We start from the raw sequence: 25,685 nt of genomic DNA on the forward strand, positions 1-25,685 counted from the left end.
GAGCCTGCGCCGTTCTTAGACCTGTTCCTTCGCTCACACTGCAGGACATCTCAGCACCTGCCTCGAGAAGTCAGGATCTGCTAAAGCACCACATCTCTTTTCCCAAGATGCCCGTCCTGTGGCAGTCTGAGGCGCTCGGCTGCTGTTCTGTCAGTCCAGGTTTGGGAGAGAGATGGATCGTGGCTTCCAAAGTGAAAGCGATACTCGTGAATTCCAAGGTGCAGGCCAAAGAGAACCATGGCTGTGACATTTTGATGTCACAGCTGCCACAGTTGTACTTCTTGAATTTCTTATTTGAGCAATACTCATAAATATTGCCAGACACTTTAACATACCGCCAGCTGTTTTTCTATATCAGACACATTCTTCTGCAAATGTTTTTAAACTTTGTATACAGACCTGGCTTTCATGTGCAGATATTTACAGTGAACAGGTTAAAGACTGCAAGTAAAACACACACACACACACACACACACACACACACACGCACGCACGCACGCACGCAAAAAGCACATCTTACATGTTATTGTGTTATTGAGACCCAAATGAAGTCACTTCCTCTTTACTTAAAATGATAAACCACTGTCATTTTAAGGTAGGTTCATGGACACAAATAAATTCCTATTTAAAAAAATTCAAAAAGAATGTTATTATGAATTGATGTCTTTGAAAATTTTGTTATAAAGTTAAAAATGTAAGTGTATATAGAACATTTTACAGTAATATAGGGATATCCTCAGTATATTAAAATGCAATTTTGTTTTTAATTGAACTTTTTTGTTTTGTGTATATATATTTTAAATATAATTTTTGAGCTGTGTTGTCATACCATTAAAGCACAGATTTTAATTTTTTAAACCTGTCTGGGCCATATTTCATGGGTCATATTTTTAAAGATAATAGCTTAATCATAATTAAATCTATTTTTAGGATTTTTTTTTTTTTGCATCGTGACACAATTTCTTGATAATTAAACACCCCCTCCTCCAAATCCCCAAATGCTCAATAACCCCACTCTCATTATTGTAATTTGATAATACATTTATTAAAATAATGACTTAAGTATTTCTATAGCATGTAGTATTTTTTGTACTGCCTTGAAACCATTTGTAATAAATTATTATTTTGCTGTAAATATAGTATTGTACTATATCTAGTGGGAATCACCACTGACAGCAACACAAATTTCAAAACAAAAAGTTAAATGCATATACACTTTAGAGTAATTGTTATATTTAGTTTAATAGTTTAAAATATTATATTATATTTTAACAGCAAAACAAATATGCAAATATAAAAATATTTGAACTATTATAGAATAATGGTTTTATAGAAAAGAGAAGAGAAGAAAAAGAAAAAATGGTGTAGAAAAAATATTCACTCAGAAATTGCTTGTAAATTTCACAATTAATTACAAAGAAACAACAAATAATACATTGAATTCAATGTGAACTTTTTAAAGTAAAAAGACTGAAATCATTTTTTTTGTAAAACAATGTTTATTTGAAAAATCATTTTATTGTGTAGATAAAAATATAATAATAAAAGGAGTGAAGAATAGGGAGTGATAATATTTTTTTTTGTCATATTTAATGACTCATTAGGATTTATGACTGCTTGGTTTTCTCACAGCGCGGCTCCACAATTAACCATAAACTACACCTTACACTAGATCCCATTATGACTATCCTGAGGCCCATAACTGCTAAATATATTTACACCGATGAGTTCAGCCTAGTTTTATTAATTCAACTGTGCTTATATATTGTTTTGCTAAAAGTATATTGCTACTATAAACTATAAAACATATCATTACACATTTAGATACGTATATAACACACCTGAACACAGAAGAAAAGATGTTGCAAGGAAATTAGAAAACAGACAGCAGTACAGGAAGGAAAGCGGCTCTTTAAATGTACGTGGGACAGAGTATAAAAGTCAGAGAAATACACGGAAAGCTGTGGGATTCATTCGGGGTGTAATGTGAAGGCCATAGTTTGGTCTCGGCCAGTATCCTGTACGCTTCAATCCTGCCAGGAACGGCAAGTCCTGGCAAACCTTTACGCTGACCACCCTCACTGATATCTGCTTGCCAAAAGCGTCCAGACAAACATCGATCTGCCACCAGCTTGTGTCCAAATATTTTACAATGTTGTATATCAAACTTTGAATCATTCTAACTCGAGACAATTACTTATTTATGGCCCTGTAAATTATTCTCCCTGATATGAGCCTCAGTCACGTAAAGCTAATTTGGAGATTGTGCTGTTTGGTCTAGCAGCGTGTGGCCTGCTGATTTTTGTGACACATACACGCACAGACTTCTGGCTTTCCTCGAGTCTTAATGGCTAAATGCACGAGGGAATGTTTTACTGTTAATTTAGGTCACAAGATGACTGCACTCTTCATGGAGTTTGGTAACATTCAGTCTGCGTTTGTGTTTAAACCGGTTCCCATGCCTATTAGCTGTCTGAAACGGGACCGAGGCTTTGAAAATGTTCTCGTGCTGCATTTTCATTTTATTTTAGGGTTGGCTTTATTTTGGGGTATGAAGTAAACATAGGAATAAAAATCAAGAGAAAACATATGTCTTAATGCGCTACTGTTTGATTTAGATGAAGGATAGCTTCCCACATAACATTAAAAGTGCCGTTAAACATGTTTAGTGATTGCAATTCATGTTCACGGTCAGAAAAAAAGCAATTTCAGCAGAACTATTTAATATGTTCTGCAAAAAAATAAATAAAAAGGGCATGTGGGTTGTTCTTAGGGATGTGAAATCTCTATATGTATATGTGCATTTGTAGTGTGCTAATATTTGCTTTAAAGTTCATTTAATATATATATATTAAAATAATCTAAAGAACAACACTTTTTTGATGTATTAACTAACACAAGAACTTGATTATAATTTTAACAGTTATTACATATTACATTTAATTATTATATTATTTTTAATCCATGACATATAAGCTTCCATAGAAATAACATTAAGGTATATTTTATTTTACCATTAATGCTCATCAGTACATTCAGCATTACACTTTAACTATATATTAAACACAATAGAAGTAGTTTTGAAATCATATAAAAATGTGCTGAAGTCCTTTATAAGTGGGGTAAAAAGCACTCTGAAGTTCAGCTAATTGCATTTAATATAAATATGAATTATAATACATTTTCATTTAATTGCAATTAACAGTTAAGTGTCCAAACACATTACAATCCGTTTGCACTTTAGTATTTTCTCTAATACTTTAGCTTCCTTTAGTAAAAAAAAGGTTGAATTATTAAAAAAATGAAAAAGGGAAAAAGTGGCGCATGTCAAGCTTTGTAAGGTTGCATGTTTTTTTTCATATTTTGTAATTTCTTTGAACATGGCTCATCAGAATTTAAAGCAAGTTTAAGGTTTAAATTAGAGGTCTAACAATATTACATTATGCCTCCATCCATGTGAGCAAGTGTGTGTGTGTGTTTAACTGCTGATGACTAACTTCTTTAATCTTATATCGACTCCTGCTCTTAATCTTGCACATTTTTCAACTGTGAAATATCATTGTGTTTATTTACTGTGGCAGGAGAATGAGGAGTTACAAGTGAATAAAAGCGTCCATAAAATCTTTAACATCCAGCGAGGCCTTTAAAACCTCTCTCGTCTCTCTCAGCCTGTCTTTGGGATGGCGGCTCTCCTGAACTGTGCAAACTCACTCACACACAACGTCAAAATCCTCCTTCAAATAATGATGAGAAAACCCTTGACAACTGTAAAATGTCTGAAATTCCTCTAAAATTGCAGCATAACAAAGCTTTCATATATGGACTTGGTTTATTTGATTTTTTGTTTGCACAGATAATTGGTAATTTGTTTTGTCATGTTGTGTGTTTTTAAGGCTTTGGGAGATGGGGGTGTGAAGATCTGAAGCAGAGGAGGCCAGCTGTTATGAACCACCTCTACATATATATATTAACAGTTGAAATGTTGTGTTTTGAGTTGGGTATTAACAGTGCTATGAAATAATATTTATGATTTAGTGCTGTATAAATAAAACTGAATTGAATTAACCATAAATGCAGATCTGCTTGATGTATGCTGTCATTATTGATTGTGTTATACCAATAAATTAGGCACAATAAATATATTCTATTCACAGATTTTTCTTTGTTTTCATCACACTTCACGTGTCTTGTTGTGTAAAATTAATGTGTGATAATTTTGCTAAATAAATATGATAATCAAGTAGGTTTTTTTCACACTTTTCCCTAGTAAAAAGTAATATATTTAACATACATTTATTTTATACTAAGAATAGTTCAAATCTATTAACACATTTACTGACATATCTCTCGAGACTTACAAATATAAAAATTATAATTAAACGTTATATGGACTACTACTTGTGCACAATGCACATTTCTTAATATTAAGCCTAAAATGTGTTTTAATGTCACTATTGATGAGGATTGTGTGATCTTTAAATAAAATTATTCTTTAAATTCAAAATATTCTACCTAAAGTATTCGACCTAAAGTATACTTGCAATAGTTCCACTTTAGCACAATCAGATATACCTCAGTATGTCTTTAGTTGAACTTCAGCTTTACTTCTACACAATTAAAGTGCGTTAAGTACAAAAATAGTTAAAATAGCAGACTTCAAGTATACCAGTTTAGTATACTAAAAGTACAATTGCAGGCATTTGATTAAATACATAAACGTATTTGTAGATTACTTAGCATGAAGTAAATGTATTTCAAATGCATTTTAGTATATTTATTTTTCACTAGGGTTGTTACGGTTTTAAAAATGTAATCTTTTTTTTTTAATGGATTTTCATTGTCGAAGACTGAATGTCTGTGTCTGGGACACAACATAACATTTATGCATTAAAAATAGTGTTTGAAAAGTACAATAAATGACAAAAGCATTGTAAAAAAGATTTCATGAGTTTTAAATGTGACCTTCACATAGAAAAGAGATCAATTCTGTTAGTGTTAATAAAAATCAACCCATGGCTAATAAAAGTGTCTTAAGTGCACTCAATTTAAAAAAAAAAGGATGGCACATAATGGCATTCCATAAGTCTTTAATGGCACATAGAATTTTATCATTGCGGTCTGCATTACATGATGTATTGTGAGCAATATATACCAACTGGATGTGCATCAAGCATGCTTGTCTGGGCTGAATTTGAATTGAGACTCACCAGCATTTAAACTGCGGCTCTGAATCACGATTGAGTCATTCTCTTGTCTATTGTGGGCCCACTGGGCTGACTGGAGTGCTTTCATGTAGACCGTGATTGGGATCACGCTGGGTGACCAACGGAATCACTGAAACAGTGAGGAAAATGCAGCCAACACATAAGCAAACCATTTCTCAAAGCCATGCTTGTCATCATACGAAAAGGGAGAGCTGAAAGAAAACCAGCGATTTAGAAATGTCCAGGCTTTACGGCTAAATGTTTGTGTTCCTGTGGATACTCTGGACTTGGTTATGACCTCATTATGTCATATGAATGATGCATGTCTCACAGCGACTTCTCTATTAACAGGAGAGGAACTACGGAGATCTCATATGGAGCCGTTTTGCGCCAGTCATTTTCTTCCAGCGGAGTAACTCTGCGTAACTCAGAGCATGCTCACTTCCTTGGTATGAGTGACTAAGCCAAACGGTGCAAACGTGGTAACAGATGCTGAACTAAATTCATGTTCTCAACGGCAACACATTGATTACCAATAACACATTTGGATTTCATATGGAGAACGTGTCACATGAATCATAGATATAGATCATGTGAATGCTGAAAGCTTAAAAACATGTTTGCATATTTCTCTGATGGCGGTTTGAATATAAGTATTTTTCCAACAATCCGACAGTGATGTACAAGGGAGGTCAAATATGACCTACAACCGTTAAAATTTACAGCCAAACTCTGTCATTTAGCTTAATCTAAATGTAAAATGAATTCAATTACCATTCCATAGCCTCTTTACTGTAGCTGGGAATTTAGAGCTCACGGTGTGAGCAGAAAACCACATCTATGCTGAGGGTGGAAAACTCTTAGTAGTAAAACTAAATGGGTAAAAAGCTCATTATGCCTCTCTTTTTTAAATAATACATGGCTTGATGTTTTTAAAGAAAGACTGTATTATTTAAGGTGCCCCTTTTCACCAGAAATTACAGTCCTGATAGACAACCCAAACAACCCATATTCTCAAATATTTTGTGTTGTGCCAAAATGTAACCATGAGTAACATAACAGGACAGGTTTTGCAATAACAGTCACAGAACAGTTCGTAATGACTTTTGAGATTTTAACAGCATTTTATTAATAAGAATGGCGTGTAGGTAGTAGGGGTGTAAAATTATATTGTGTCACAATATACTGCAATACAAAAATGCAACAAAATGTATTGTGGATAATGACAGCGTGTATTTCACTCAAAAATTAAAGCTTAGACTGATTTAGTTTAGGCTTTTATTTACATATCAACAGTGATCAATGTACATACAAAGAGCATATCAAATATGGTAAACCAATGTTACTCACCTATCGAGAAGAAACAAAGTAACCTCGGCGCCCAATCGCAGGCCTTCCTGCTCCTTGAGTTCTCTCAGGTGCTGGAAAGCTGATCCGATATTTACACGGGTCCTACTTATTGTAACACCGTGTCTACACCAGATGCGAGCGGTGCCACGACACGACAAATCCCCGACAGTAAACTGCTGCCACGTTCTATTTATGACATATTGACACAAATTTCAAATGATTTTCAACGGTCGCTTTGTCGTCCAGTGTAGACAGACTTTAGCTGTTGCGGCGCGGCGTCTGGTGCAGACACAGTGTAAGCCTTCTTTTGTTCTGCAGACGTTTTCCTCTTTTGATTTTTATCCACCATCTCTATCTTTCTGTCATCACTCGGCTCGGCTAATGTCCGTCATGTGCACAGATGAGCGCTCTCTCCTCTGCATCATGAGTAGACACGCCCTTTACTGCTGATTGGCTACAAGTTTGTTTTGGTACTCAGCCCCGACTCGTTTTCTAAAGTGTTTTTAAAAAAATGCATACCCCACCTTTAAATTGCCCTTGCCCTCTTTTTTTAAATTTTAAATTTTTTTTGCAGCTGAGTTGATAACTGTAAAACGCAGCACTCGTCATGTTCATTTTACCAAGCTGTAAATAGAGGATGGGTGGGACAAATAGCGAACAACCATCCTACTTATAGAACTGCCTACAACAATGGAGAAGCCAATATTACTGGTTACTTTTTTATATTTAGTAAAATTCTTAAAAATGAGATACTAGTTTTACGTTGCCGCCCTGGATAGTCCAGATCATCGCAACTAAAGCTGTGCCACCAAAACGTTTTCAAGTGCTACCAGCTGGTAGTTTTAAGAAGAGCGCCTGACATTTTTTCAGCTGGCTAAAAACTCTTTGGTGGACACATGTTATTGAATATTCATTGTTAGGCATATGACCGATTAGTCTTTTTTGCATTTATGCAATATACTGGAGCCAAACCTGAGGAAGTAGACCAGAATATTCCACTGCGTTCCTGGACACATAATTTGCTTAGCTGTAATTCATAGGCAGGGATTATGCTAATTGTGAGTGTGCATGAGCGCCCTATTTACGAATGATTGGAATTCATTAACATACACATGTTTAATAATCAAATCGGATGTTTACGAAGCATTTGTGAATCCGGAGGAGAGTTTTCGGGAAGGTCTGTTTTACATGCAAATTACTCAGAATTTACTCATATTTACACAAGTTTCATGAATGAAGCCCATTGTCTTTATTCTGCTTCATGGACTTCATTTCCCATAATTCCATCCACACACCTGACGACTGTTACTAAGAGACACACCTGCACTGTATCACCAGCAAGCGAATGTGTCTAACATAATTCTTACTTTTAGCTAAGCATAATAATGAATATTTCTTTTTTGGTGTCACCTTTGCATGTGGGGGAAGGACCAAGTCCATGCTGATTCAAGTCCGTCCTTGAACAAATTGAACATTTGTTTTTGAACAGTACTCTTTGTTTATCATACTGTCTCAGAAGTATGAATTAAAAACTATTTTAACTATATTTTATTTTTGTTTAAAGTATCATGAGAGTATCAATTAAAGTATGAGAGATCAGCATCATTTATCGAACCAAAATGTTATGTGTATATAGTTACACCCCTCGAAAATAGGGTTAATCTTGGCAAATTACTGCTTTGTTGCTGTTGCTGGCATGAGTGCAGCTTTCTGTTGAAACATACTCAGAGTTACAGGGATTAGATACATGCTATTGCTGCAAGGTGAAATAGAAAGAACCTCATTCATAGCAGATATAGACAGGTGGTGCTGGGGAGGTGAAGGGCTAAGGGAAATTTGGTAACACTTTACTTAAAGCCTGAATGTATACTGCATTATAAAAGTAATTTTAATTCTTTAATTATGCCTTGTAATGCATCTTAAAATGCATTGTGCAATCTCATGAATAATTGTAACCACAGTTAATTAATTACAAGACGTATCAATTCATTGTTACACTATGCATTTTAAATTAGGTTACAATTATTTACGACAAGATATAATGTATCATAACGCACATTATGAATAATTACAATTCTTTATACCCTTTAATAATGCATTGTACATAAAGGCTTTAAGTAAAGTGTTACCAAAAATGTGTTAAAAGAGTTACAGAAAGTGTTACAGAAGAGTTTCATGACATAACTATGCCTTTAGTTTATTGTGAGACTTCTAAGCAAATTTACTTTTCAAAATGACACAAATGTGTGGACATTACACTTCTATCCTCGATGAAAGGAAGCCATAATCTGAGAGTCTGAATGTAAATGGGTCATTGAGGATGAAGTGGCGGTGTGTGCCACTCAAACATTATGAATTGTGTACCTTGGACCTTCAGTCAACAGCTGAGAATGTAATGAGATGCTCTGGACCACAGTCTGGCCCACTTTATCATATGCCACAACATGAAAATGACACTGAGGTCCCATACATCACCAGTCTATCCAAATAATGCCCTCACACATAAAGTGAGACAGTCTAATAGCAGGGGGTCAGGGAGGCTGGGCAAGCACTCTTTTGCAGTTTAAAATCCCATCACTGCTGTTTACTAACCCACCTCAGCAAATTTATCATGCTTCAGAGTAACTTGTTTACTGACAGATGGTTTGCCACACAATTCGATTCTTTCCAATACCTTTCTAGTGACAGAGAGCCCGATCATTCTCCGGCCTTGGGCGACATATTGGACATCTGAGGCTGATTCGTTTTATTTATCAGCCTGACAGTCAACATAAAGCAGAGAAATCAACTGCATTTGAAGCTGAGCTCTAGAAAGAACAATAAAAATGCACAGAGACAATAAAAAAGTGTGTTTGACAGGAAGCATGCAGAAAGTGTCATGTTTTTGGCTCAGGCATCTTTTGACATGTCCAAATTCTTTATTGATAGATGACCCACACACGGGACCCATGACTTTCGAACGCAGTGTTTGAGCACCATTGTATGCCATAAATTAAGCATGGTTGGATGTATTGAATAGCATGTCCCTCTCCTCATATTGCAACCAGATGTCACTGCATTTCAATTAAATTCAAAGACAGAACTACGTGTTTCATAAAAGTCGAGTTTCCCGAGCAGGTGCAGGATGATCAGAGTGTTGAACAATGCACTGGAGATATGTGATCTGTGTGGATCATTGATGACACAGCAGTCTCTGACTCAACATCTCCACTGCAGACACACAGACATTCTCCACTGTTTGTCTCAAAACTTTCTGGGCATTTGATTTATATGCGGTGTGAATCACTGCTACTCTGTGCTGGACTGGCCATCCATTCAGGGTATTTCCCTGCCTTTGGCCTGAGGCTATGGGATAGGCTCCAGCATCCTTATGTAGGCAAAGCTGTTTGGAAACGTCTCTTACTCATTTGAAAATTTCAGTTATAAACTGACATTCTATAAAGATATGAATGTAAAACTGCAGCATTAATCTTCTATTTGGTGCTGCTAATAATTTACCTTTGTGTAAAAGAATCATATTTAATGTGCACTTATAGTATACTTTAAATCTTAAATGAATATATTTTAAAAAGCATACTTGCAGCAGATAATATAATGGTAATTAAATAAAAGGCCACTTTAAATCTACACTTTCATGACTGTTCTGTACTGTTAGATATTACATTTTAAATTAATATGTTTTAAATGCAATAAGTTCCAACTTCATCATTACAAATGAGTAATTGCAAATATAGTTTATATACATGTTATTGTCACGGATCGGCCAGGCTCATCCACCACCCAATCACAGCGCACACCCTCACCTGAGTACTGATTGCACGCACCTGTTTGGAATCTGCACCCTCGTCAAGACCACTTCATAAGCACACACCTCACTGCACTCCAGTGTCTGGTCTCGTTATTTCAAAGAGGACTCTCCATGCTATCTAGACGCTACATTGAGCTACCTACCTACCCGTTTACTTAACTTCTGTGTTTCTTCCAGTTTGTTCTTCTTGTCATCTCCATGTGGATATTACCATTACTCGTCAAGAGAGGTGTGTGTTGTCTTCCGTCTCCCTTCCACAATCTCCTGCGAAACAAGGTTATAGTCCCCATCTATCCAAGAACTGTTCCATTGCCCTTGATACTCACCTGCCATTACCATCTTCTTCAGTTGCTGTCAATAAAGATACCTGTTTATATTCTAATCCTCCGTCTGAATCTCCTTCTGTAACAGTTATACAAGTTTCAACAGAAATTACATTAAAGTATATTTTAGTTTACTATAAATCCTTGTGAGTATATTCAGCAGTACAATTTACCATTTTTCAAAGACAATAGCTGTAATCATAAAATTACATATTGGTATATTTAAGTCCGTCTTACATGTAAGTGGATCAAAAAATGCGTTTAATATACATATTTTTATACATTATACTGTATGTATATTAAAGGCACATATATAATATACATAACATGCATTCATGTGTCTTAAAACATTACATAAAGTTCGCACTTGCGTACATTCACTTAAAGTACATTAGTTCCATAAGTACACTGTAAAAATGATTTTTCAAAGGTGTAAATGAAAAAGGTGTAATGTGTAAATAAAAAAAATATTATTGGAGTATATTTTACAATAAAGTACTATTTCAGTTTTTCTGTTTCAGAATTTCACATTTAATTAATTCCTTTACTTTCTATTTCTGAAATTGAGCAATTTCTGACTGAAAACAGTATCTATATATATTTTTTAGCATACTCTTTTCAAACATATGCTAAAGTTTACTTATTTTTTCACAAGGATAAGTAAAAGTAAAAAGAACAAATAAATGAATGAATTAATAAACATTTATTTGTAGTGTTTTAAAAATGTTATTCGTTTGTAGCCATGCCCATGTTGTCAGCATATGTGACCCGAGTGAAAATTCCATTATGCTCTCACACCAATGCCCTATAACTCAATAAGCAAATGTGAGCCGTGCCCTTGCTGTTCTGGGTAAAAGGCACGTGGGTGCAGTTTGTTGCAAGTGATGTACACTCACACATGGACGCATACAAATGGGTAATTGTGAGAGTGCTATAGGCAATGTCACCAAGGACTCTCGGCTCTCCACCTCCTTGCTGAAAATATTACACAAAAAAAAAACATAAATGAAGAAAAAAATGGCCAGGCAGTTATTTTATCCCACACATGCACAAAACCTCCCTCTGGTGAAGTGGAAATAAAGTGCACTCATGTAACAAAAGGAAAGCACAATAAATTACCGGCATTATTCCAGAGTGAAGCGTTCACTTGCTCATACATAATATAGGATTACCATTTCCAATCCATATATCTTTCCAGTGGAGTCATTCGGGGAGCAAGACCCATCCAATCAGACAGGGATCTCTGCCAAAAGCTGTAGATTAAAACATGTGGCTGATAATCCATTCAAGAACACTTCAGCAGAAGTGCCACTGTACATTGATTGCTTGTGCATTCCTGATGTCATACCAGCCCTACATGATAATCATGTTGGGAGCACATGCAGCTGTCTGAATCAAAAACCAAATTCAATTGATTGGATTTTCTCTGCATTCAGCATCAGCAAGTGCATTTTCTTTTTGCCACCTCACTTTGACCTCCAGCCCATTGTTGTCTTTGATCAGTGATCTCAAAGTATGGGGCTCAGGGAAGTCTTATAATGAGGTAATTATCAAGGTTGCACTGCAGACTTCCCTTGATCTCAAATCTCTTTCACTTTCTTACATTCAAATCATACTGACAATACATGCAAGAACCAATGAGGTTTGTCTGCGTTTCCCTATAATTTACTTGAATAGGTTCGCTACCATTTGAAAGTTTGAGGTCAGTATATATGCATATTTATCTTTTTGGAAAGAAATCAATTATTTTATTCAGTACAGATGCACTCAATTGAATAGTTCAATGGTTAGTAAAGACTTTTGAAGTTTTTATTCATCAACAAATCTTGAAAAAAATAAAAAGTATCATGGTTTACATAAAATTATTAAGCAGCTCAACTTTTTTCAACATTGATAATAATAAGTGTTTCTTGAGCAGCAAATCAGGGTATTAGAATGATGTCTAAAGGATCATGTGACACTGAAGACTAGAGTAATGATGCTGAAAATTCACCATTGCATCACAGGAATAAGTCACATTATCCTTTCATCCCTATTTTGTATGGATTAAAAAGTTCTATAGGTTTTTAACAATATGAGAGTTCATATTACATTTATTTTAATATACATAATATTAATATTAATATAATATTAGGTTATGCACTTTTGAAGGACTGTTTACAAACATTATAATATAATAACATAATGATGGAGGCCAATACAGAATAATCATTTTCAGCCAAAACAAAACACAACACTTAGAACCACTGTTCAAAACAAAACAGAAGACAAATCAAAAAGTAGAACAAAATAAAACTGAGGACCACAGTTCAAAACAAAACACAAAAATGGAGGACCACAGTTCAAAACAAAACACAGAAGACAAACCAAAAACAAACCAAAATCAAGAACCACTATGTTGGAGGTAGCAAGAAGTGTCCCCAAACTTACATCATCAAAGTGTCAGGCTAAGGCAGATGACCTTTCTCCTCCTGGGCAGGTCCAGTCTGCGATTAGCAGCATTAGATGGATGTTATTATGTCAGATTAATTGCAGGGGGCTGCGCTGCACCCAGCACACGCCTCATTCGGAACTCTCCTCCAGCCACCTGCTCCCACGGTTCAGCTCACACCTCATGAGTCCAGCGCAGCCATGAGAGCTCGAGCAAGGTCAGGCAGATACATCTGCCCCAAAGCTGAATGTCAGACTGCAAATAGGTAGGGTCCATTTTTTGGAAATGGAGAAATGGAAAACAATTATTTTCTTCTCATGCAATAGGACAATGAGGTAAATGTTTGGCTTTCGATTATGGAAAACAAGAGCAGAATCAAACCTACTTCAGCAGGTTTAAGATGTACGGAAGAGCTTTTCCATGATGAAAACTATTAAATTGGCAAGTATTGCTGCAGTGCTTTAAAGATCTCCACAGTTCTTCTGATTAAAAGATCAAATGGCTCATTTAAGCTTCCAGGCTCAACATTTGGTATGAATTCGTATTTTAGAGTCATACTTATTAGACCAACATTGTGCTTCAGCACACCTGGGTCAATGACGTGACACTCATTTTCTATCCAAACTATTATTTAAATCATAAATTCATACATAAAATCATGCATGCAATGAAATGTGACTCAAATACACATCATCTATGATGGACATTTTTACATTTCTGAATTAGAGAAAGGATAATGTACACCAAGTTTGGCAGCAATTACATTTTGACCAGGGCAAAGAAATAAAAGTTGTAAAAATATGTGTTAAGGTCATGAAGTTAAAGGCATTTTTGCATATTGTGATAGGATAGTTTAGAGTTGACAGGAAGCAAATTGGGAAAGAGAGAGAGGGGGCAAGATCGGGAAAGTTCTTCAAGCTGGGATTCAAACTCGGGACACTTCTATTGCAATGGCGCTGTATGTACACTGCCCACAAGGCTATCAGTGCTGACAGGAACTTAAAATAAAGTAAAAAATACATGGGTTGTATTTAACCCAGTATTTTTTAGAGTGTTGTTAGTCCATGTTAGCTAATGCATTTACTATTAACAAATGGGACCTTATTGTTAAAAGAAGAAGAAGAGGAAGAAGAAGATTTGTTTTTTTTAAAACTGCTTTGTGTGTATAGAATATTTTCATTGCATTCATAGACAAAACACTAAAAAGAGGCTAAAAGCCACAAACAAGCAAACAAAACAAGACAACAAAAACACAAATTATTATTTTTCTAAAAACTGCTTTATGTATAGAATATATTCATTGCATTCATAGACAAAAGACTAAAACGAAAATTAAAATATATATATTATTTCAAAATAATATTTTTTCAAAATCATTATTATTATTATAATTTTAAATTAATGATAAAGCTATACATGTATTCAAGGAATATATGAAACCAGCATGAATAAAAATATTACTTTTCATCACTTGGCATGTAACTCTATGTTTTTTTTTGGTTACTTAACAGATATACAGCATATACTTACATATACTACATTTCATGTTATGGTTTTCTACAATATTCCTCGATGATGTCATCACTCATCAGAGTTCCTTGCTCTGTATGGGAATAATAATCTTGCAAACTGGGGAAAGTCAGTGTGTTTGTCACACTGTCAGAAGACTGGAGGATGTATCAGGCCAGTGGCAGTGCAAGGTCAGCGTCCCCTGGTATCACATGTGCACATGCACCAGTTTCCTCATGCAGGGGCCAGAACTGGGGGCCTCCAGAGGCAGGCCTGAGCACAGATGCTTTAGCTGATGTCACTGCTGGCCACGCATGAGTAGATGCAAGCTAGGAGGTGGTGCTTTGCCTTTCCCGTCGCTGGGAGAGAAAGATGCAGAAGGGACAAAGCTGCTAACAGTGATGGCACAGCAAATGGAGGAGTTGGAGACCAAAAAAGCCCTTTTTTTCCTAATCCCTTTTGGATGTGTGTGTCATTTTAAAAAGTTCAAAGACAGTATCTGAAGTAATAATAAAAAAATAAAAAAAATCCCACCAGGCTATTGGCTCAAACAGTAATTCCAATTGTTTGATAATGCCTGAATATGCAGTTTTGGTTTTGTGCTTACAGTAGTGTTTTGGGAAAATGGATATCATTTGAGGGAAATATCAAATTTCACTTTTTTGCTGTTGTATTTATTAAAGTTTACACTCTCAGAAAATGGTACAAAAGCTGGGTGGAAACTTTTCAAAAGGTACATACAGATATGTACCATTTAGGTAAATAAGGTACAAAGATGTTCCTTTTGAAAGGGTTCCACGCCAGTGACATCTTTTGTACCTTTTGTCTTAGAGAGTTTGGATTGAACTTACATTCAGTCATAGTGTAAAACTTCATTCAGATTGTAAAAAAAGAGACACAAAAACAAATTCTCAAATACGCAACTAAGAAGAAAAAAAGTCTTTATAAAGAATGTGAAATACATTTATTTTAAATCAGCAGCATTAATGTGGAATATATGTTTTGAAAATGAGCCTTTCTTTAAGAAAACATAGTTATGGTTTAGCATATAGAATGGATTTAAATAATAATACTAATAAAAATAAAAACAGACAATGGAAACTTTAATATAGACTGTGCAATCAGTGCTTTTTTACAGCAGCTGGTGGTACATCCAATTAGAACCATGAACTATCTGTTTTAAACAACAGCTTATATAAAAACAATATGGGTGAAGTGATAAAACTGACCAAATATAACTTTGAAAAAAGTGTTCATAGCGCCCTACGAGAGAAGATCTGTGCTGAGATTCCATGAGCTTGAAAATGTTAGTATGATTATTCTTTACTTTCTCTTCTTTTATTTTTAGAGCTCTGTGGGAGCCAGTCTGGAAACAAAGTTGTACTGCATTTGGCCAAAAGAGGGTGATCTAATAGCATAGATGTTGGTTCTGTCATTCATAACAATCATGTCAAAATAAAAAGCAGACTGAGAGTGAGAGCAGTCATTGAGCTTGAGTTTCATTCATTTTACACAAGGCATACTCTAAGTCACGAACAAAAAATAAAGTCACAAAAGAAACAAAAAACAAAACAAAACAAAGCAAAAAAAGAACGAATAGAAAAAACAAAGCAAAAATTAAGTACTATTAACTGCTGTATATGTATAGAACATTTTATTGCATGTATAGACAAAAGATAAGAAAAGAAACTAAAAAACCAAAACAAGCAAGCAAACAAAACAAATAAGTAATAATTTTAAGCTTTACATGTATAGAATGTTTTCACTGCATTCATAGACAAGACTATAAAGAGACTGAAAACAACAAACAAGCCAAAAAAGCTATTTTAAAACTACTTTGTATATATAGAATGTAAAGTTTAAAAACAAGCCAACAAAACAGAACAGAAAAAGAACTGACAAAAAAACTAAAATAAATTTGTTTTTGTTTTTTAAAACTACTAGATTATTTTCAAAAGACTAAAAAGAGACTAAAAACCATAAACAAGCAAGCAAACAAAACAGAACAGGACAAAACAAATAAGTATATATTTTTTAGAACTGCTAGAATATTTTAATTGCATTCATAGACTAAAGACGGCAAACAAAACAGAACAGATCAGACAGAAACCATAAGTATTTTTTAAACTGCTATATATGTACAGTATAACAATAAATTAGTGCATTCATAGACAAAAAACTAAAAAGAGACTAAAAACCACAAACAAACAAAACAGAACAGAACAAAAAACAAACAAAGGAACCCCAACAAATCAAAACAAAACAAAAAAAAGTAACTTTTTCTTTGTTTTTTTGCATTAGACAAAATATTATGATATTGTAGTTAGATTCTTCATTGCAGCTGTTTTTAAGTTTCTTCAATTGCATTGAAATTCCATGGTAATTACTACCTTGACATCGTATCTCATTTATGCTTCCTTTTCCCCCCCCCCCCCATTCTGAGCTCTTGCATTGGGCCATATTTTCTGTTGAAAGGTCTTCATGTGAAATTAATAGTCTTGGGTAAGAAGAATACGAATGATATGCTTTTTTTTCAATGAAATAGCCTTGAGCCTTGAGCTCACACCATATCTATTCATTAATGCATCAAAGAGAGCTCTCCTCCACCAGCAAAAGTAAATAGTTGCCTGGCCCGCTCCTTTGAAAAGAAGAATTGAATAATTTCTCATAAAAGAATTGAATAAAAACTCACCTCTTTGATTTTATTTTTTATTTTTCGCCTGCTCCAGAACCTCTTACCCTGGTTTTCTCTCACAGTAATAGTGTCGTTTTGCCTTTCTGAAATAGAATTCAGCAGGGGTCATATGTCTAGACTGGATTTTGATGAGGAAATTAATAAGACTTAGGGAATGCATTTGGTGGTCACCGACCGTTCTTATTTTGTCAAATAGCCTCTCATTTTCTTTATGGAGATATAATTTTAGATTACCACTTTGAGTGAGGCTACATTAGCAGACCTGAATAATTTCAATGCACTGGATAAAATATACGCTCGGATACTTTTGTTACAGGAAATGCATTGCTGTCTCTAACATAACTAATTGTGTAAATCGGATCCACGTGAACTTATGCTTTGAACAGATGTCCATTCTCATGATTGCTTTCATCTTTTTAAGAATACGCTCGCTTCAACTTTTTCTCAAAAGAAGGTTGAGCACAGAACACCTGTGAAAATATCATAATTTTGCTGTTTGTTCAGAGCGATTTAATCATTACCATTTCCAAACACTGAAACTAGAATCACTATGAAAAAACAAACAAACAACTGATTTGGGAAATATGTGCAAATGTTGGGCATGTGTAACTGTAAGAAGCAGTAATATTGCATGAACAGTAAGGTCAGCATGCACATGCAGCCTGAGGAAAGTGAAGTGTTGTTGTTTGAGATCTGTGGCCGTAGTCTGCTAACTAGGTCATCACTGCTGAGTGTATATAATGGAGTCTGCTGCCTGTCAGAGAGCAGACAGAGGGACGAGAGGACACCTGACCACAACTGTCTCGCTCTCTAAGAGTACACATAACAAAATGAGCCCAACTCTGTTGATCACAGCGCTGTCCGCAAAAGAACATTTCACAGAGTTATGATTTATGAGCTCAGGAGACTTTAGTTTATACACTTAAGTATTCACTTTGTCTCAGATGTTTCGCCTAAGTCCTAGAGAGAAATATAATTGTCATGATTGATGAACGATGAGAATATACACTACTGTTAAAAAATTTGGGGATTTTTTACATTTGTTACAGAAGTACATTTTATACAGCATTAAAAGTTACAAAATAGGTGTATTCCAAATGCTATTCTTTCAAACGTTCTGTTCTTCAAATAATACTGAAAACATTTATCAAGTTTACACAAAAATATTTAGAAGCACAAATGTTTCTGACATTTAAATAAACTTATAATAAACTTATTAGAATTAAATCTGAAGGATCATGTGACACTGAAAATTCAGATTTGTCATAACGGGAATAAATTACATTTTAAAATATATTCAGCTATTTTTTCTGTTTTATTTATTTATTTAATCAGGGACAATGCACTTTAAAAATACATAAAATAAATTTAGGGGTGGCTAATTTGAATCTCAAGGACAGTTTGATATTAAAAAATAAAATAAAAATAAATACATATACACATTTTTAACACTAAAATCCTTATAAATGTTCACAGTTTTGATTTGACGTCAACCTCATATTTATTATTATTTGTTTTCCCCAGAGAAACCACAATTATTTTTAAATTTTTTTAATAATATTTCACAATATTACTAAGAGACTCTTGCTGATGCCAAACTTTTGAATGTTACTGTCGGTATGAATCAATGTGTGTGTAATTTTGTTTAGAAGAATGTGATCAAAATGTTTCAAGTCATTTGAAATTTTGTCAAATCTGTGAACAGTTGTGTTGGGCTCTTCTGATATGTCAGATGTGAGATGAAATCACTGCAGTCTTTAACAAAAGTATTCATTTGCTTGCCATTGCATCTCACTGCTTTTGAGAAAACTGAGATATTAAGAGATTAAGTCAAGAGAGAGTTTCAGTGTATTTGCTGGGTTCTGTTTGAAAAACAACAACAACAACAACTAAGAAATAAATGACAAATTTGACCTGTGGATTGTAAGAAAATGTGAGTTTTGTGTCTCAAATAGATCCTTTTTAGTGAGGAAAATGTCTGTTTATCATGTTAATCTCTGTCTGTGTGATAATAGAGAAGCAACTACAGCAAGTTTTATTATCAATGTAGTGTGCAATAGCTTTGTCCTTTATCAAATTTTGTGATTCCTACAAACAGCAGTGTGACATTATGTGGGATTTCCAGCTCAGATATCTCTTATTTAAAGTGTAAAGGGACTTGTAAACTGAACTCTCTGGAGGGGAATAACAGTGACTTGTCTTGTACAATCTTAAGTATTGTAAGCCTGCGTGACTTTCATTACTGGCCCCCCGATTAAAGCTCTGCTCACATCGGATGGAAGATTAGCCCTCAATCTGGATCCTGGGTGATGTCAAAAAAGAGACAAACGTGAACGCCAGGATTAAGCTGAATCAGGGGCGAGAGAAAAGGAGAGAAGGGAAAAGGAAGTGGGACAAAGAAACACAGAGCCTCTGTTATGAGCAGAGCTACACAGCCAAGGACCAGAGAGCCACATGTCCAATGGGTAAAAAACACATTTTAACCCTCCTGTCACATTCAGATCGCTTTTGTCCCAGAATAAAATATCTCAAATGAAAACGTCTTAAAGCAAAAACAAAGATAACACCATTGGCAAGGTGTTGTAATCAAGTAAGTATGACCATATTCCAGTAAATTACCCCAACGCTGTGGTATTTCTCTCACAACAGCTCTCTTCACCTCCTGTATTGTTTCGTGCAGCTGAGAGAGGGACATCTCTATGCCAGGCGTGATTATAACAACACACAGCTGCCTGTGTTCACAACAAATTTAATGGCCTCCTTCCCTGACTAATGAGCATAGCTGTCTTATGAGCATGGACATTAAGTTGTTGTAATTTTGGAGATAATTAGTTTGCTTGTCAGTTTTATGTCCTGTACCTCTGTGGCATCTGAACATCGCCTCGGAGCTGTTCTTTGTTGTTAAGCATAGGGGGAATTTACAGTTTTATTTAATTAACAAAATCCATTCTTTTAGTTTGACCAGTAGGGTACAAAGGGGCTAAAGGCACACCTTAAGTAACAAAATTGCTATTCCCTGCACCTAAAATGCATAATTGCAGAAATTTTGTGTGACAATAAATCATAAAACTCTTTTTTATTTTGTTCAAAAATCTTATAGATGTGTGAGGTGGCAAGGGGGCCTTTTACCCCACACACTGGGTAAAAGGCACACAGCATTGATACAAATACTTCAGGTTTTTTTTTTTTTTAAATAATGTCTAAGTTAATACTTGTTCAAAACAATCACTTTAGGAAAGTTTGTACTATTTTCTGCTTATTTTGAAAAATAAAAGAATTAATTTTTGTTCAATAAATATGCTGTCATTAAAATATATTAATAATATAAAATATATTTTAAAATACAGAAACAAAATCATTTTAAAAAGTAAAGATTCTGAAAGCATTGAAGAAGATCCCATAATAATTGAATACAGATTTACAGTAGTAACAACAAATATTTTATTATATGATATGATTCATATCATGTTTTTAAATATGATGGTTTCATTCTTAGCATGGTGATTATCTCTAATATGACACCCAACATAATATATGATATTAATCTGAATAACCATGTTATGTCAACAAAAGGAAAAGTCAGCCACCTATTAATTATCATGTTAATTACTGTGCGCCTTTAGCCTCAACAGCAGGGGCGCTTTTTACCCCAAAAGCCACACTGTTACATATTCTTTCGTTATTTAAAAACTATTGTTTTAATTATCTTAAACAAAACTGAAAATAGTTAAGAAGACATCAATTGTCTCAAAATATATGCATTCATTTTAGCGATTCTCATTTGCTACTTAAATCTACAACATTTAAAAAAACATACCATTTCAGTAAGCACAGAATCAACTTTGTTCTGCTGCCCGCGATCAGGATCAGACAAATATACATGTGCATCTTGAAAAGCCCTATGCCACGTTTTTGTGCCATCTAGTGGTCTAGAGGAAAATAAAAGTGCCTTTTACCCCGGGGTGCCTTTATTCCTGTTGTACCCTACTCATTACTTTCCATGAGTGTGATTGGTAGTGCTTCTACAAAGTCTTTATTAATAAAGGTTATTCACATTAAATTTTAGACTTGATCACACTGTTAATGTTTACAGTATTTAAGGGTGCATGCTGAATATATATATAAAAAAATGGCCTGAGCAACTTGGAAATACTGAAAATTCCTATTGGGAATTCCTTGTCTTGTTGTTTCCAATAGGAGTTCCCTATCTGTCGGTTACTACGAGTTATGAATATTGGCTAGTGGATTTTGCATACCTGAGCCACTCCCCATGCATACGGGTATACATAGGCAACAGGTGCATCCACTCATCAGATTTTTGCTTTGGAGCCGAGTGGATGAACTTGTTGATCTCCATATAGCCATTCATCATCTGTCTGGAAGTTATTCTGGTTGGTGTCATGGTGCAAACAGCGGTGTCGCTGTCTGCAGCAAATTCCCCTGGGCACTTAAACTAAAAGAGCAGATTTCCTAAAAGAGCAAATCACGATTGGTTCGTATCTTTTTAAAGACGCCGTTCCGGCAGTGTTCTCTTGGTTGCAGTCGTTTCCTATCCTCCGTCGACAGCCACGATCGTTGTCTTCAGTGTCTGGGCATCCAGCATGCTGAAGCTGTGTTCGTGGATGGTTAATGCGTTTGTTCTGAGCGTGTAACCATGGCAGCACTGCGATGGCGCCTCTCTCTCCTCACGGGGATGGGAGGGGCTTCCTCTGTCATTACCTGTGCTGGCTTCTCTGCCACGAGCAGAGAACAATCGGCTAGTGCTCTGGGCGATCTGAGGGTTACAGTGAGAGCTTTCCGCCGGGCCAGTCCCCACGGACCTGTCACTCCTCCCGCAGCAGCTGCCCGGTGATTCTGCTGTGCCGTCTTACGGTGTGCCCAGCGTTTCATTCGGCGTGCCGATAGAGGATTAGATGTAGATTGCAGCATCGGGGGATGGGCAATCGTCCTCTGAGGATGAAGATTCGGAGGGGTTGCCCTCCTCGGTTGTCGCGGCCGCCGCCGAATCGGACCCAGAGCTGACGGCCGTGCTTTCCCGGGCCGCCGTGAGCATCGGGCTGGAGGCGTGCACACCTTCCAGTCCCAAGCCCTCACGGCAAGATGATTGGCTCCTTGCGACCACGCCCTGCCCTGGTTCCTTTCTTACTGGAAGTGCACGAGGAGCTGATGAAGTCGTGGATGGCCCCTTTTTTTACAGCCAGATGCGGCTCGTCTGCCTCCCCCATCCTCACTACCCTGACATTCCCCAGGTGGAGAGTGCGGTTGCACCTGTGTCTGCAAATCTCCGCCACTTGGAGGAATGAGTTCAGAGGCAGGATGGTGGTACCACCGAAACACTTCAGAGGCTCCTGGGGCATATGGCATCCGCAGCCGCAGTTTCGCCACACGAATTGCTTCATATGGGACCACTTCAGCACAGGTTACACTCCCGAGTCCCAAGATGGGCAAGTCCCTGTGCTACAGTTCGCGAGACCATCATGCCAACGCGTTGCCGGTCATTCAGCCCCTGGACAGACCTTTTCTTTCTATGGGTCGAAGTACCCTTAGAACAAGTGTCATGTCGTTGTCACGATGTATGTCTCCAGTGCGGGCTGGTGCGCTACATGAAACGGGCAGGCAGCCTCGGGTTTCTGGACAGGGCTTCGACTGGACCTTGAGTTGCTAGCAGTGCTACTAGCCTTGCAGCGGTTTGGCTTGGCTAGCACGTGTGGTCCACAAGGACAACACTGCGGCTGTCTCGTACATCAACTGGCAGGGTTGTCTACGATCACATTGCATGACACAACTCTTGGGTTTTACGCAAGTTTGCGCTTCCCCCAGTGAGCCTTCTCGCACAGACACTGTGCAAGGTCAGTGAGGACGAGGAACAGGTCCTGCCGGTTGCACCGTTGGCCCACCCGGACCTGGTTCTTGGAACTCATACTCCTCATGACAGCCCCTCCTGGCGTCCGCAAGTTTTTAATTTCCTTTTCAAAACAATACTGTTCAATTACAGTAATTGCATTGACAGTACTTTATGCAATTGGTAAATGTATTTCTGATGGCTTTATTCAACAGGCCTCTCAGTGTTTCATTCAAAACCACCCACAATCTGGCTGAACCAGGCATCTTCTTTTGATGCATTTCTTATTGAAAGTTTGAAGTTTGAAGTTTTTCTTATTGAAAGAGCTTGTCCCTTCTCAAAGCAGTTATTAGGCTTTAGTTTGTGTCCATAGTCATGAACCACGTCTTGGTATTTTATGTTGCTAGTGAGTTGTAAGGGGACATCCTAATTCAAGACATTTGATTGGACAAAAATGTGTGATTTTTTTCCCCGGCATGTTTTCTCAAATAAAAATGAAAACAAACTTTTATTTTCCTCTAGTGGCCTACTCAACTAGTTTGGAAGCTTTGTGGACAGAAATGCCACCAAAAGTCAATATATGCACTCTCAGAAAAAAAGGTAAAAGCTGTCATGTCAAGCTGGGATGCTACCTATTCAAAAGATACATCTTTGTACCTAAAGGGTCCATACTGGTACCTTAAAGGTACATATCACTACCTAAAGTATACATATTACAGCTTTTTTAAAAACTGCTTACACACAAAATCTTTACTTGTCACACAATTTCTGAAACCTGACACTCACACACCAGAACCACAACAAATCTGCAAAACCATACACTAATTATCGTCCTTTGACTCAGTTTTCAATTTCATAAAACACTTCTTGGAAAACACAACACAAAATTCTCTTTGTAACACATAAATTTAACATCAATTAATATTTCGGCAAAGGTGTTTGCAAATGTTTGCTTTTGAGATATTTTGAATGCAGTGCTTAATTTTGCAAGAGATGTAAGACATTTTGCATTTTGTGTGTGCAATTCTTGGATTTGTGTGTAAAGTTTTGAACTTTGAACACACAAGTGGTTTGTTCTTGCTTGAGTCTGAGTTTTGAACTAATTGGTTAGATCAGGGGTAGGCAACATTGGTCCTGGAGTGCCACTGTCCTGTAGAGTTTAGCTCCAACCCTAATCAAACAGACCTGAACAAGCTAATCAAGGTCTTCAGAATTACTAGGGCTATAGGCAGGTGAGGTTATTTTCAGGGTTGGAGCTAAACTCTGCAGGACATCAGCACTCCAGGGCCGACGTTGCCTACCTCTGGGTTAGATGAATGATTCAATGATCCATTCATAAACTCAATCATTTGCATTGTTGTTTTTCATGAACGAGTTCAAAGACTCAAAGATGAATTTTGATGATACTCATTTTATTTGATTGGTAACAGCCTACGGTGAATTATTCCAACTGAATTTATTAATTAAACAGAAAAAAGCATATAAAAAGACATATACATTTAATGTTGTCCTTATTGAGGTAAAAAGAAAATACCCCTGGAAATACCCCTGGAAATCAAATTAACCCTTTAACAGAAAAGTGAATTTTTGTCACTGCAGAGCAGGCATGTTTGCGTCATTACCTTATGTGCATAAATCCTCCAATGAATTGGGTGCTAAAACAACAGAGACAATAGTGAATGACAACACTATCAGTGAGCGCAATTCATTCTTAGTCAATTCCTCCCTGAATTTGCTCTCTGTGAGTAAAAGAGAAGGCTGTTTTGGGTGAGTAAAAATAAATAAATAATTCAGTCGTTCTATTATTTCTCAATGCCAGTGTAGCCTGCAAATTTCTTAAACACTGTTTACTGGAACTAAGCCATTAACATGTTAAAGCTGCTATTATTCATTATGTTACAAAAGAAAACAAAGCTAATTGAATTACACTTGATATGCACATAAAAATAAAGAGAGAGGATAGAACTTAAAGTGTCAGTAGAACATTGTTTCACTCAAATCCTAATGCAGTCCATGCAGATTTGCACAACTATGCATAATGATGACCCTTGTGAAAGGTCATGTGTGAGTACTTCATGGAAATAAAACAATTTAGTACATTTAAAAATATATTAATTCATGATGTTATTAAACACACTGCAGTTAAAATGATGTGGTTTAGTATGTTAGTCAACACATCAAAATAAGTGTACTTTAAAGCATGACAAAGATTATTAAAACATGATTTGAAAGTAAAACTTTTTATTTACAATTATAATAAGGTGCACTTTTCAAGGTGTACTTAAGCGTGCTTAAAACATGTTGTCTTTGAGTACACCTTTTTCAAGTAAAGATTTGAAGTACACTACAAGTTCACATTAAATACAATTAATCAGACTTTTTTTTTCTCCACAGAGGGACTGCAGAGTGTGATCCTAGACTTTTTCCTAGTGTTTTGTCTGCAAAGTATATGCTCATTTGCAATAGACGTGTTAAAGGACAAATGTGCTTATTGAGGAGCAGTGCATTAGCACACATCAGGTT

Source organism: Barbus barbus (genome assembly GCF_936440315.1).
Source record: "Barbus barbus genome assembly, chromosome: 11".
NCBI lineage: Eukaryota > Metazoa > Chordata > Actinopteri > Cypriniformes > Cyprinidae > Barbus > Barbus barbus.